Source organism: Sciurus vulgaris, assembly GCF_902686455.1.
Source record: "Sciurus vulgaris genome assembly, chromosome: 2".
Lineage (NCBI taxonomy): Eukaryota > Metazoa > Chordata > Mammalia > Rodentia > Sciuridae > Sciurus > Sciurus vulgaris.
The window spans coordinates 155,699,118-155,709,157 of NC_136462.1; positions in this window are offsets into that span (position 1 = coordinate 155,699,118).

Below are 10,040 nucleotides of genomic sequence, written 5' to 3' on the forward strand. Positions count from 1 at the left end.
AATAGTGGGGACCTCCAATCTATAACCAAGGTAGACTGAAGTATAGGCAACCTGGGGACCCTTCACTTTTGATTGGCATCTGAAGACATGTGGAACTGAGTTTGAAGTTAGTGATGTCTTAGACCAACTCTGAGTAGAGTCAGAATTTAATTGAAATCCAGGATTTAATTGTACACCCAGCTGGTACCCACAGAGAACTGGAGAATTGCTTGGTGTGGACAACCCATGCATTCAGTGTCAGAAGTGCTATGTGGGTTTAAAAAAAAAATCCTAGTAATAATTCTTATACAATTTTTTTCTCTCCTTCTCCAAAAAGAAGGTGAATGAAAAATCTGCAGTTACAATTCAGCACATTTTTCCATCTCCTGTATTTCCTTTCTGGAAGGATTCATATCTCCATGCATTCACATCATTTTCTTCCCTGTTGAGCAACCTCATCTCCTCATCTTCAAAGTCCCTCTAAAGCCAAGGAAGGAGATGCCTATCTATATTAGGCCTTTGTGAACAGGCAGCAAAAAAAACACTTCAACAAGGAGAATATGGTCTCAAAACTCTTTTTATTCTCCCAGGGACATGTGTGACAATTCTCAACTAAGACTCTTTATAGACCTCAGGACTGTATCATCAGTATTTCCCCTTTCATGTTAATTCATTAGTAGTAGTACTCACACCTATTTACTATCATAAATAGGACCTGTGTATTTTATCTCTTTTTACTTATTAACATCTCCATGGGGGCCATATAATGGGGAGCCCCTTTACACAGGAGGAAAATGAGACTTACAAAGGGGTCAAGCAAATGCCTACACTTATTTATGGAAGCATCAATTCTTGATTCATTGCCTGCTCTCACCCTACTGCTAAATCTACCTCAATCTAACAGACAAGCATCTGTAGATCACCACTTGGAATGTGCCTTTGCTTTGGAGGATATCCATTTCTACTACCAAAGACAAATCAGGATGTAGTTTATAAAATCTGGGATATGTTAGGTATAAATAATGAGCAAGTTAATAGATTAAGAGACATAGGCAGAATCCATGAAGATTAAGTGGAAAGTAGAGTACATCTAAGTTGGATGTACAATGTGATGAAAAACCCAAGATATACCTAATACCCCTTTGGCACTACATATAAATGTGATACATGCAGCTGGAATATTCAGAAGATCTTAATTCAGTCACCATCTGGTGACATCATTCTAACCCCATGTATCCTCTACCTGAGATACGCAAATCAACTCTTCGTCTATGAAGGAGGCTTATGGGGGGCCTCCGGGCCCAGGTAGACTTGCCTGCATCTGTTCTTTAAATGAGTCAATGTATACAACAGCATTCCCTTATCTATAGTTTCACTTTCCCTGGTTTAGTTACCCATGCCAGGTTTTAAAATATTAAAAGGAAAATTCCAGAAATAAATAATTTATAATTTTATTAGAGTAGTTTGTTGTAATTATTGTTTTACTGTTGTTGTTGCTCATCTCTTACTGTGTCTAATTTATAAATTAAACTTTATTCCGGTTACGTATGTATAGAGAAAAGACATAGTATAAAAAGGGTTTGAAGGCTGGGATGTAGCTCAGTGGCAAAGCCCCAGTTCCAAAAAAAAAAGACAAAAAAAAAAAAAAAAAAAAAAAAAACCCACTACTAACGCCAATTCAGACACCCACAGATAAGAAGACTACTGAAAAGCACTTCTGGCTACTGGACCACTTGGTTCAAATCCCCATTACCCACCATCATCAGAGAGCTGATGCAACAGAGGTAGGGGATGCAATCCAGGCTCCAGGCAATGTGATCTGTCCACTTCTACCCTGCTTGCCCTAAGCTGTAAGCTATTAACCTGCTCCATCTCATTGTTTTGCTTTTTCCTTGATGGTTTATATTGATCTGATAAAGCTGAGATTCAAGCAGTTATCTCTGGTCAGTAAATCTTTTCATTCCCTGATCTCTGGATAACTTCCCTGGAATTTACCTGGAGGCCACTCAGAACTTATTACACAGCTACACTACAGACCCACCTCTGAACCAAGCTCTTGGTCAATTTCCTGGGTGCTGGCCTTTGAGCCAACTGCCCTGGCCCACACGTGGTTTTTGCGTCCCTGATGAGGACTTGAACTGATGGGTTGCTGTCCCCAACTGTTCTCTGCCACTAGCACACTCAGTTAATGCCCTTGCTCCAGGTCAAGAGTCAGTTGGGGTCTATGCTTCAGGGATCTTCTGCCCTGTGGCTCCACTTCCCAGACAGATGGGCATACCTGCAGCCCCTTTGTGAGGTCAGGCAGTCCCTCTGTTGCTGCTCAAGTGAGGGCCCCTCTGACCAGGGGTACCAGCAGCCTCAAGAAGACAGCTTTCTTCATACCTGATGACATTCTGTTTCTGGGCTCTGGAATAAACCAGCTGAAAGAAAAACACTTCCATGGTCATTTCTGTCAGGTCCCCTTTACATAACCCCATGGATTAGGAGCAGGACAAGAAACCAAAGGACCAGGCTTAGGGGATCTAGGGTGGAGAAGTCCTAGGGGAGGGGAGCCAAGCATGATGCCTGGGCTAGGAACTAGTGTGCTAACCACCGGCAGGCACTGCTACCAGAAATACATCAAGGCAGAAGGCACCAGCAAGCAATGACCATACTGAACTGAAACCCCTCGGGGTGAACAAGTGGACAAATGATTAGATGTAAAAGCCAGCATGGATCCTGGTGGCCTGTCAGTCACATCTTCTCCAGAGTTTTTAAATTTGTCCCAGGTAAGCTTTCCTAATTTTGCTTACCTCCCCTTGGCTATCGCTTCCTCTCCTGTTTGTGATCTGGGATCCCAACAAACACTTGTCTGCCCAAACCAGGCTCCACTGAGAAGCAGAGTTCAACCCACTCTGCACTGAGGTCTGCCTGGTGGTAGGGAGTACCCAAAAACTCAGAAGCTTGGGTATTAATATTTCTCTTTTCAAGATAAAATGTAGATCAGCACAAATCAAACCATATCTAAGATAAAATTCCAAATAGAAAGTGAGACCTAAGAATCTTTGTGTTAAATGTTAAAATACTTGAAATGAAATTGCATTCTTTAAACTAGGGAGCCATTTCTAAACAAGTGCAAAATTCAGAAAACAATGGAAAATAGTTAATTCAGCCACACATTTTGCATCCACACACACACACACACACACACACACACACGCATGCACACATCCCACCAAGTCAAGAGATGAAAGCGACACAGCATAGGCATTTGAAATATATTTGGCAAAAGGCTAAATTCCCTTTTATTTAAAAAAAAAAAAAACTCTTTCAAAAGAAAAAAAATTTTCTTAATTTTCTTGTCTTGCTTTGAGCAGATAATATGCCCCCAAAGAATCCATTTCCCTTCTTGGCAACACATCAATTAAAGACAATTGGCCTGTGGTAAGCAAGACCTCTCCAACTGCCCCATTGATCCACCTCAGTGGATCTACCATCAAGTAGGAACCTGATGTCTTGCATCCAAACAGAGCACAAGAGTCCAGAGGAAGTTGTACAACAAAGAACAGAGAGACACCCACATCCTTCACTATGAATTCTGCAGATCTGGACAGGAAACCATGCATCATAACCCCATGCCTCTTCCAGGGGATGGCAGCACTGGTAAAAGGCAAAGGTGGTGGGTGTGGTTGCTGACTGCTGTGATGAGTGTCAACCCCAGCCTGAAGGGGGATAAGAGCAGTCATCAGTTCCCTCAGGGAAGAGGGGGACCCTGAAAGAAGTCCTTCAAGCCTCCTTGAAGGGGATAAGAGAGAGCCTCCTCATCCCCTTGGCAAGGCAAATACACTCTGCCATGGAGTCGTAAGGAGCAAGATATTTATTGTTCTAGCTACTATTACCATATAAGAAACATTTTATTTTGTTCACAATTATAGGAATCATCAAGGTTTAGGAAGGACCCAGCTAGGTTGTCCTCACTGAGGGTGTCTCATGAGGCAGTCAAGAAATGACTGGGACTGTGCCTATAGGTGTGGGGATTTATAACAACTTTATTAAAATATAATTCACACACCATATGATTCACCCTCTGAAGCACATGATTCAATGACTTCTAGTATATTCACAGAATTTAACATTCAAACTACAATCAATATTAGAATATCTCACTACCCTAAAAAAGGAAACGCCACACTCCTTAGCCAACACCCCTCAGTTTTCCCATTCTCTTCTAACCCTAGGAAACCATAGATCTATTTTCTTTCTCTATAGATGTGCCTATTCTGGTCATTTCGTGTAAATGGAATCATGCTATGCATGGACCTCTGTGTTTTGTTTCTTTCATTGAGCATGTTTGCACATTTCATCCATGTTGTAGCCTCTGTTGATACCTCATTTCTTTTCATTGCCAAATAATAATCCATTGTATGGTTATCACACATTTTATTATCTATCAGTTGATGAGCATTTGTGACATTTCTACTTTTGACTGTATGATTAATATTGCTGTAATCATTCTTTTTTGAAAATGTAACACTTTATAATTTTTTATTAATGTATTCCAGTTATACATAATTTGAGTTCATTTTGACATAATTATACAAGCATGAAATTTAATTTGCTCATTCTTATTCAAGCTTTTGTGTGGACATGTTTTTATTTCTCTTGGGCATGTATTTAGAAATAGAATTATTGGGTCACATGATAAATCTGCTTAACTTTTTTGAGGAACTGCTAGTTGTTTTCCTAAAGGGGTGGCACCATTTTACATCCCCACCAGCAACGTATGATGGTCCAAATTCTCTACATTCTTGCCAAGATTTGTTATTCATCTTCTTGATTATAGCCATCATAGAGGGTGGGAAATGAGACAAATGGCAAGAATTTGACAAATGTTTCACCAAAATTTTTAATTTCAATAATATCAAAGAACTCTTATAAGTAATTTTTAAAAAGACAAAACATCCAATAGAATACTTGAGTAAGAGTCAAACACACAAATTACAGAAAAAAGAGAATATTTTTAGTCTCCACAATGAAGGTTCAAATTAACCAACAAAATAATGTTACTATTCTCGTATGTTATGGGGGGGGAAAAAAAACAAACATGACAAGACTAGGCTAATTAAAATGAGAAGGCCAGATTGATAAATCTCCTTCATGCACTGTGACAGAGTGGGGAATCCACCAGTCTTTGTTAATAGCCATTGATTTAATAATATCTGGTAAATATTTTAAAATACTCAAAAATGCATTAAAAATAATCATCAATGCAGTCTTCTGCACTTAGGGCTTGGTCCCACTGAAATATTTGCCTACATGCACAAAATTGTAGAAAAAATTATGCACTTCAAAACAGTTTAAAAAAAAAGAGGAAAAGAAAGAAGGAAAATAATCCAAAAATGCATGAATAGTAAAGAGTTAAATAAAAAGTATGAAATAGAATCTTCAAAAAATCAATCAAAATGCATGCATGTAGTGAAAGGAAAGAGATCTATCATACATACATGTTATAAAAAAGGTTGTAAAACACTAAGTAAAGAAGAATCTGGATGCGTTAAGAATAATGATTTGTTAAGCTCAAAGGAAAGGAAATCTAGTTATTTTGAACCATTCATAGACTGTACCTGAGGGATAGAATCCCACAGGATTTCACTTTTGGAGTTAATTCTTTCATAATGCTGGCTCTCTTCCTAAATATAATTTGATTAAATAGGTCAATATTCAATGTATAAAGTAAATGTAGGGAGGCTTAAGATAATCAAAAGCAAGTGCTTACCACGTTCCTTACCTCACAGTTCCACTTCCTGGGATATTGTGACTCCTGGATATAAACAGTGAGGGTGCAATTCATACACTGCCTCTTTATTCTTCCCTCTTCCTCTCACTGTTTCCATGGATGGATGGATGGATGGATGGATGGATGGATGGATGGATGGATGGACGGACGGATGGATAGATGGATGGACGGGGATACATAGGTACATACATACATAGATGGTCCACTAGTTACTATTATAAGTTTAAAATGTAATTAAATCTCTTCTTCTGATTGATCAACTCACAAAGCCCCTTTGGAACCTCTCTCTGCAGGTTAAGGAAGGGTGTGGGTAATCCTGCCTTTGCATCATTTTCTCTTGTCAATTATCCTTATTTTTTTCCCTTCCCACAACTGAGTTTGCCCATCAAATGGCCAAACACATTGAAAATTTAAAAAAACAAATACTTAAGCATGGACTCTGGTCAAGAAGCATAGTAAAATTTCCCATTTTTAAGTAAGATTCTTTGCATATGGTAGATGGTCACTTGAGTCTGACAAAATGGTGGACATGGACATAAGCAGAAAGAAGGACAGTGAATCAGTTCAGAGTTATGAAACTGTATGATCTAATACATATTAGAGGAGAAGTCAAAGGGGACCACAGGCAAAAGGAAATGGGTGGTACATACTGCTGTGAATAACAGGAAAAGTAGGTTTGGGCAGGGAACATGAAGAGTTGTATTGCAGCAAGTGGAGCATCAGGTACCAGCAAGATACAACTGTTTCAGGTGGTCCTCATCCTACATCCCTTTGCCAATCAATATTCAGCCCACTGTCTCATTTTATATTTCATTTACACTTATAAGAAATTATCTTATTAATTCTGTCTGCCTTGCCATTACCCCCTATCATATGAAGAGAACCTCTTCCATCTACAATGACTGAATAATGGCCCATGACTGATCTAGTTTAACACTTGTTCTGAACATATGTCATTTGCATCATTTTCCATTACTGTCAACAATAAAGTGATCATTCAGTGAACATCTCCTGTACATACTTTAATGCTTAGGACAAATGTCAAAGAAAGCACATAGTCAGCAAGCATAAAAATGTAACAAGCTGCATCTCCTCTGGACATGTAAAGATGATTACTCCTATGTGTGTGGGGGTTAGGGGTAGGGGGAGAGAAAGAAAAATAGAGACAGAGATGGAGGAACACATGAACAGAGAGAATACATGAACAGTAAGTGTAATTCATTAGACTTCTGAAATCAGGAAGCAAAGTTGCTGTGCTGCTGTGTTTTGATATAATGATTGACATATATGCCATTTCCAGTGAAGTGAGAAAAGAAGAATGCAGAAAAGAAGATGAAGAACAAGAGAAAAAATGTAAATGGGGTTGGGGGAATGTAAGCCAAATCAGTAGATACTAAGGACAAAGGCGAGATTTGAGTTAAGATAAAGGGGGACTCACCAGAGGAGGATAAATAAGGAAGGAGCAACCTACACACTGATACCTCCTTCACTCCCCTCCTACATCTGTACTCCTGAGGCTCTGGATGTTCCTCCTCCCTCAGCTGAGGACCTGGAGCCTGGACTTTACTCTTCCTTCACCTTTCCCCCACTCCCCTGATGGAGAGGATTTCTTCCATGCATGATCCGTTCCCAGCTACAGGCTCAAGTCTCCCAAGGTATTTGTCCTTGTTCTTCAAACCAATTTTGAGCATGGGAGCTGGAGCTGAGCAGCGGGGTTCACAGGTATTCCTAGTGAGCATGCCTCTTCTGGTCCCTCCTGATTTGGGTAGACAAGCTCTCATTTAACTACGATGGGTACATGCAGAGATGCCGCTCTTGCTGGGGATGCATCCCTGTCATCTGGTAATTCTGTCTCTGGTAATATCAGTGCCTCCCTCTATTTTCAAGTATTGATATAATTTGGGGTGCATTTGGATTCAGAATTATTATATCTTCCAAATGAATCTCTTTACAGTATTAAATAGGGATTTCTGTGTGTTCTCTGGGTTCTTCTGTGTGGCTCATATAGTGGTGAGGGCCAAGTTCCACAGAGAGGGAAAGGGTGGCACTACCCATCCAGGTAACTTGAGTAAGATCCCTTGACTAAGCAAGCCTTTCCACCAGAATATCCTGGTCCTCCAGGTAAACAATAACACAAAAAATGAGACTTTATCTCCTCTCTTTTTTTTTCAGTATTTTCTTTTATTTTTTAATGTAAATACTAGAAAATTTTAAATTACCCTCATGCCTCACATATTATTTTCATAGGGAATTACTTCCCAGTTCAAAGTTTAATCTGTCTCCTCACTAAACATACATGGAGTGCAACCTACTCCAATTAGGATCCCATTTGTGTGGTTTTACAAGCTGTAGAGTTACACTGGTATATATTCATATATAAGCATAGGAAAGTTATGTCCAATTTATTTTACTGTCTTTCCTATTCCCATCTCTCCTCCCTTCCTTTCATTCCCCTTTGTTTGATCCAATGAACTTCTATACTTCACCTTCCTACCCTCCCTTGTTATGGGCTAGCAACCACATATCAGAAAAACACTGAGTTTTTGGTCTTCGAGGGTTGGCTTATTTCACTTAGTATGATATTCCCCAGTTCCATCCATTTACTGGCAAATGTCATAATTTCATTTTTCTTTATGGCTGAGTAATATTCCATTGTGTATATGTACCACATTTTCTTTATCTATTCATCTGTTGAAGGGCACCTAGGTTGGTTCCAATAGTTTAGCTATTGCAAATTGAGCTGCTATAAACATTGATGTGGCTGTGCCACTGAAGTAAGCTCATTTTAAGTCCTTTAAGTATAAGCTGAGGAGTGGAAAAACTGGATCAAATGGTGGTTCATTTTGCAGTTTTCTAAGAAATCTCCATTCTGCTTACCAGAGTGGTTGCACCAATTTGCAGTCCCACCAGCAATATTTGAGTGAAATTTTCCCCATATCCTCATCAACATTTATTGCTACTTGTATTCTTGATAATTACTATTATTACTAGAGTAAGATAGAATTTCAGTGGTAGTTTAATTTGCATTTATCTCCTCTCTTCTAAAGATTATATCAGTCCTTTCATTTTCTATCCCCATTGCATTTTCTAAAACATTCCAGAAGGGCATTTTTTCTAGTTCCTAAGACTGATTTTTATCCATCTGCTCACATATAATCCTTCTTAGTCATTTCATTTTATTTATCTTTTATAAAATTTACATTATTGAATGTTTGTCCTCCCCCAAAGGGGGGGGACAAAAAATTACCAGTCTTTTTGTAGGAAAATGTGATCCATTCACATTTTCACAATCACTAGTGAATTCTTTTGTCCTCCATACAAGGCTAGTTTTTTCCTTCCCTTTCAATCATGATTTCTATTGTTTCTTTTTCTCTTTACTGATGCTTATGGAGTTGAGGTTCTTTTTCCTCTTCTAGTGACGTGGAAGTTCCTTATTATAATTCTTTTATTTACTAGTTTAACTCTAGTATAACTTTTTAAGTGTGGTGAAATGGGGAGATAATCCTGAATTATTCAGACAGGTCCAGTATAAACTCAAAAGTCCTAATAAGGGAAAGAGGATAGTAAGAATGGCAGAGAAAGTGTGCCAGCAGCAAAGAGAGAGATGGAGAGATAAGAATGCCGCACTGCTGACTTTGGGGATAGAAGAAGTTGCCCTGTGCTGGACTTTTCTGCTAAAAAACACAAGTGTCTATTAAAGCCAAGAACAAGAGGACCTTTTACAAAATGGCAGACCCCACCTTCATGGCTGGGTCAACACATCAATTTTGACTTACTGGGCAGAATTTTAGTGAGGAGAGTGTGACATCCAATGGGTATTTGGGGTCAGGAAATCTTAATGCAGCAAAGATTATGCTTCAGGAGGGGAAGCACGTGGTACAAGTCACTCTTGTGGGTCTGAGATGTGTGGTTGTGGTTCTAGTGCCCTCTCTCCCAAATTTATATCTATCAGTTGCCCCTCCACTTCTTAATATGAGCAATTGAATCTCTCTCTCTCTTTTATACAAAATATGGAAGATCACATCCAAACAAGACCTTCAACCTCTCTTCCAACAGATTGCTGTGAGTGATTCCCTCCTTTGAAGAAATTCTGGAGTTTACTCATACTGCAGGGCCCAGATAAAGTTACTAAAGTAAATTATTGAGTAATTTGCTTCTTCCTTTCTCCCCAGGTCTCTATCACTCCACTCTGACCTCCCCTAAAACTCTCCTTCAGCTCTTCTGTGTCTATGGAACTGAGGATCTGCCCAGAGACAGGGATGCTACACTGTTTCCCGGATAGAAG